The 6,139-nt window shown below is 34.4% G+C and overlaps 1 long non-coding RNA gene across 1 annotated transcript; it reads right to left on the reverse strand.

Annotated features, from left to right (window-relative positions):
- Window positions 1–5,380: 5,380 nt before the first annotated feature.
- Window positions 5,381–5,869, reverse strand: LOC131431717 (uncharacterized). The gene is made up of 3 exons (XR_009229718.1): window positions 5,733–5,869; window positions 5,531–5,674; window positions 5,381–5,469 (listed from the first exon to the last, which is right to left on the reverse strand). It is a non-coding gene; the product is annotated as an uncharacterized LOC131431717 (long non-coding RNA).
- Window positions 5,870–6,139: the final 270 nt, after the last annotated feature.

The raw sequence follows: 6,139 nt of genomic DNA on the forward strand, positions 1-6,139 counted from the left end.
ACAAGACCCCTGTAGCTTTCAGGACAACTGGCGCCAAAAAAACCGAGATCAGTTTTAAATCTGCCGCCCGACCGTTTTGAATCCGGTATCAATGACATGGAAGAAGCAAAGGAGAGGAAGACTAATCTACACACAAAATCCTGACCGTTCGACGGATGCATTTTACTTGGAAGATCTATTAGTTTCATTTTTATATTACATACAGCATTAACTGAGGTGCGCTTCGCCCGTTTGCTGTTCATCACCAAAGATTGTGTTTTGTTTTTTCATCTAAAAAAATGTATAGAAGGGCTTCGCATGGTTAATTATGTAGATATGTGATTATGCAAATGAAACTTTTCGTTAGTGCGTCTTTGATATTATTTTACAATGAAAAATAGTGTCATTGCAAGTGACAGTAATTACAATAGATTTTTTGTGCTATTCAGATGTTAATACAATTAACACGTCCGAATATATATACACAATGGTTCTATGTCGAACTCGTCGAGAACATATGGAATTGTTTTTAGTGTTTAGTGTTTAGTATATTTGTTGCCAATTCTTTGTTATAATAAATAAAAATATATGGATTAGGAAAAGTTCTGCCATAAATCAATCCAGTTTAATTGAAGTACCTGCTATGGAATGTAACGGGAGCCCCGGTATCTTGTTTTATAATTGAAATTTGTATCTCCTAATGAGTCCGTTTTTGATTATGCTAATTAAATAGCAATAACAAAACCTATAGAATTTCCAAAAAAATCGACAACACGATTAATGCATTTAATCAAACGAGCTCCCCAGCAGAATAAAAGTAACATCATCGCAGAGATCTGGAATTGCATCGCATAAACCTCGATACAAACACTCTAACAGATCAAACGTGATCCGCATCGAGTCGAAATCTCTGTCTGCACTTTTTGCACCTGTCTCATTAATCGTGAACCGCGGAACACGTCGATTATTGAAAATTTGAGCCATTAGCTGCCGCACCGTCTGCACATTAGACAAATTCAGAACCCCTCACAGTGTTTCAAAATAAAACAATAGGCGGTCAAATGTATTTAATAATTTTTATTGATTTTTTTAAGTTCATAATTTGCAAACATTATTATCCAAATTTCCTTGTGTGTTTTTAGAGAATGATAATGTAACTATTTCTTTGAAAGTGCAACGTTTATTGTATTTTTTTTTAAGTATTGTTTAAAATACTTTGAACATCTATATTGTACAACGATTGTATATGAGGGTTGTTACTTATGTATTGAGCAAAAACATGGAAACAGTTTTTGTATTTGATCAGAAATAGTTGTGTTTTTTTTTTCAAAATATTCCCAAGATGATTAATACAGTTTTGCATACGCTTGAACCAATTTTCATAACATTTTTTCCACTCTTCTTGGGGTCCTCTCAAAACATGGTTTTTTACGTTTCAGCAGCTTCTTCAGGAGTATTGAGTCGCTTTTCACGCAGTTTTCTCTTCACGGAAGGGAACAAATAGAAGTCGTTTGGTGCCAGGTCAAGACTATATGGCAGGTGACCCATAAATATGACGTTTTGAGTGCTCAAATATTCGGTTGTTTGAGCCGATGTGTGAGAGCTTGCATTATCGTGAAGAAAAATGATTTGCGTCTTTCGTTTGTTTTCTTTACTGCACGTAAAACTTCTTGCAAACAAATGGTGGTATACCAATCAGAATTGACGTTTTTACATTCCTCTAAAGTAGCGGTAAGGATATGTCCGTTTATACCGAAAAAACAAGCTACTATTTTCTTTAAAGTTTTTTTGGGTTTAGTTTTTTTTGGAGCACCCATACAGTAGACTGCTGTTTAGTTTTGGGCTCATATGAGTAAATCAACGTTTCGTCACCTGTTTAGATGATTGTCACATTATGTGGGATCCAACGTGAACAAATTTATTTCACGACAAAATGTTCGTGCAAAATAACATATAAGCTTTTTACAATAATGCTCAAAGCTGCCTCCATTTCACGGTATGTCACGCATGGCGATCTTCCATTATCAGATTTTTATAGCATCGATGTTTTCTAGCAAAACAACTGATTTTGGACGACCTGATGTACAATTTCAAATCACTGTAAATAAAACAAATAGTGCTCGAATGACAGAATGTTCTCATGGTCCCTTACGGAATTCCTGAATTTCATTCGGATCCGACTTCCGGTTCCGGAGTTATAGTGTAAAGTATTTTAAATATTGTACACAGTCACTTGATCCGGCGAAACAAAATACGCAATATTTTTTCTAAACTGGATTCAAAACTACACAAAACGATAGCCAGTATCAGTAGGTAACTAAATAAACCAATTCTGACTATCCTGGTTCCCGGTTTTCGATTAACGACAGAAGATAATAACTGATATGCTCAAAATTGGATCTTACTAACTTTTCTCAGATATTACAGAGCAGATATTCCCGATCTTAGGGTCAAATAAAAGGTCTTACAGTCCTACAAAAAATTGCTGCATATTTTCGGATTTAACAAGAAATTAAACCGTCGTTTAGAGTACGACGGCAAAATCATAAAAAAAACTTAAAAATTTGAATAAAAACTAGTAGAGTTGCACGTCATGTTAGTTGGTGACCGTGCGAACCGACTTCGATTATACCGGTTCTCGGGTTCCGGTGCAGGAAGTACATATAACAGTGAAGCCACTTCGTTTCCTTAAGTATGAACTACGCGAGAAAAGCACTGTTTCATTATGTATATTATACTAGTTAATGTACTAACAATCCCTTGAGATGTGTCAAAAATCGATGAGAAACATTTAGAATAGAATACTACAGTATTATATTTGAGAAAGGCATCAGGTGGATTTTTTTAACTTTAACCTGGTTTAAAAACAATAAATTTTTGTATTTTTCATACAGATTTTAGATGTGAGTGATACAGAAAAATTTATTCTTTCAGGTAAATTTTTAATCAACTAGTTTTCGAGATATCCTGGTAGCAGTTTGAAAATATCATGTTTTGATAATAACGCGTTCTGCTCGTGTAACTTTTCAATTTTTTTTAATAGCAATAAATCTTTGCATTCACGTCTTGTATATATGCCTTGAAAAATTCGAGTCTAAATAGGCTGTTGCACCTGAATCAAAAGCCAGTAAAAAATCGTAGTGAGTTTGTTGTCAAATTTCGGATGATTTAAATTGTGTATTGCCTACGTACATTTCACATACTAATGTAAGTTTGCACCGAGAAAGCGGTTGAATCTTGTTGGACGTAGAGCGGTTTTCAGACGACATACTAAACTAAATTTATTAACTCATTCAGTTTGTTTATTATTGTTTTCAGACCCGTGCGCTGGGGAAGGGGGTGGGGGTTTAACCCCCTCCCATGAAAGACTTTTTAAAATGAAGTTCCATGGACAATAGAACAATTATTATATAAAAGTGAAAATAACTTGACAATTCATACTCGTTTTCAGAATATGTCTTAAGTGTCAATATTGTGGATGATGAATTTTTCTTTCAAATTTATGCGCCTATCCCTCACCCTACAGCCTTGAACCCCCACCCCCTTGAGACACTTGACTTGACCAGACACCCTTCTCGAACTTCCCCTTGAATGACTCCGGCGCACAGTTCTGTTTGTTTTCTCTAAAAAAAAAAAGTTTTTGTTGTTTTTCCAACAATAGTAGAAATGAGTAGAAATGAAGTGTTTTCTTCATGTAAAAAGAAAATATGTTGTTATTCCACATGAAATTTAAAAATTAGGTAGGTCCAACGGAACTCCAACTCGTCATAATGATAATGGCGCAACATTGGACCTCTGTCTGTCGAGTTTATTGGACGAAAAAACTGGCACACGGTTTAATGGTATGTTTCAAAATCGAGAAACGGAAGTCCCGTATCAGCCTCCCGTTGAACGAATTATTGGGCATTCATCGGACAAACGGTCCAATGTACTGAACCAACGAAAGACTTCCGTTGGACATTTTTCTCTTAGAGGGTTCTCAGCTCGACTGAGCTTCTTACTCTGACAGCGCCCATAGGAGATCAAATTCCTAAAGTATTTAAAAATGTTTACCGAACAATTGAAATACACAAAACTAATTCTAGATTTATGTTTCTATTTGTCAGTTACTGTGAATTGTGAGTAAAACGGAATGCACAAAAAAAATAAATCCTAATAAAAAATTACTTTGAAGCTTTTACTTCGTTTCAAGGAAATGGGGAAGATATTATTGTTTGAAAAATGAATTACCTGCTCATGAAACTGAACCTTATTTCTTATTTTAATTTTGCTTATACGTTTCTATACTGCAATATTCATAGTTTTGAAAGCATATTATTAATTTCAATAGAAAACGCGAACGAAACCGCAGTAAAATTCAAAAAGTGCTTTATTTGTAGCTTATATCAAAATTTCCTATTTATTAGAACTCTTTTTACTTCTTCTTATGCGTCCAGCATACAATATTGCATCATAAATTTTACTCTATCTATCTCCGTCTCATTACCTTAAGTTTCGAACACTTTACATATTCAAAATGAAGTCGGAGAGTCCAGGATGAATCGAATTTGAAAACATTAAAGTGTTAAAACCTTAGTCTAGTGACACACAATATACATGGATACGATCATTGTGCGATCGAAGCGACGATTTAATGAGAAATAATTTTACGAGTATAAACGTCTTAACATGGTCGTCGTTTTATATCTTCATTTCAAATCATTTTATATTCTAGAATCGTATACAAACAAAAAATATACTTGAAGAAATAGTATGAATGTGAATAACATTAACGTATTGGATGCCGTAAGAGGAATGTGTCCATTTGAATATTGGTAATCTGTGAAAAAGTAAACTGTAGTAAACGGAAAGTCTAAACAATGAGGTATTAAGATATTGTATGGAGCATTTTTTTTTATTTGTTAAAACAACTAAAATAAAACTAAACAAAACACATACCTAGACCACATAGACCGCGAAATACGTGTGAGCAAGAAGCTCTTTCGTGCGGACATCGACTGCAAGGAGGACCTCGAAGGTAAACTGGTTGACCAATAATATTCCCTCTAGGGTAATAATTACAAGCGATCATTGATCCTCCGAACATATTTGCTGCACCACAACCGATGAATTGAGTATTCGCCCATATCATTTGTGTGTAGTTTGAAACACTCATGGATGATTTAATTACAATATGTTCTCTCAACATCTGAACACATTTATACTTACTCTTTAGGCTGCAAACTATCTATAGATAAGCTTTTCAGTTTCCGAGACTCATGAAACCATTTTCGAATGACTACTGCTTCCCAATTTTTTGAGATAGGCTGCGTTAGAAAATATATATTTTGCCCAATAGAATATGACGAGTTATCTGAAATCCATACTGTTATGAAAATTACGGGGAAAATGGCTTTTTAATGATTTACAAATGTAGTCACATTCATCGAACGCAATGATACACTGTTGAAGCCACTTTTCGGACATTTTCTGAAGATCTTTATCCCAATACTGAAAGCAATATTACAAAAATACAAGGATTTTCATAGCTGTATGCTAAACTCGACCTAACCAAATATTGCATGTTAGCTCCTGGAAGTTTCGAATGAGTTGCTATCTTATTCCTTATGCCATTATGTCCCATCAAAATGCTTCTAATATTCCTTTCACTCATCTTGATCGATTCAAAGCGACGACAATTTGCAACAGAGCTGCTCTGTGATAAAGTGGATGAGTATAAGAGTAGTATATAACACTGTTTTCAATTGACATACCTTCAAACACATTGTATGATCTCTTTCTCCACACTTATTATCGGAACATAGATCTATATATTCAAGCATAAAAATTCCCCACTGAAAGTTTGTCGCATTAGTAATATTCAATGTCAAACGCAGGAATGCAATCCAAAGGAACGTATTCATCTTTAGAGTTATCTATTTTTGTCGAAAGAAGCGTACGGGCTTGCTTCGATGCAAGTATTTTAACTCATGCTGGAAATACTCAGTACAATACTGCTATGAGATATTTTTAATTTGACTTTATTGTTATGGAAATAGAATGCGAACCAATTCGTTATCACTAGTTAATTGATTTGATTGGATATATGGAGCCAATTTAAGCCGAAATAAGTGTACCAATTTCTCATTTTTGGTACAAGTATCCTTTTTGCTTCACAGAT

This window comes from Malaya genurostris, chromosome 2 (assembly GCF_030247185.1).
Source record: "Malaya genurostris strain Urasoe2022 chromosome 2, Malgen_1.1, whole genome shotgun sequence".
In the NCBI taxonomy this organism is placed as follows: Eukaryota; Metazoa; Arthropoda; class Insecta; order Diptera; family Culicidae; genus Malaya; species Malaya genurostris.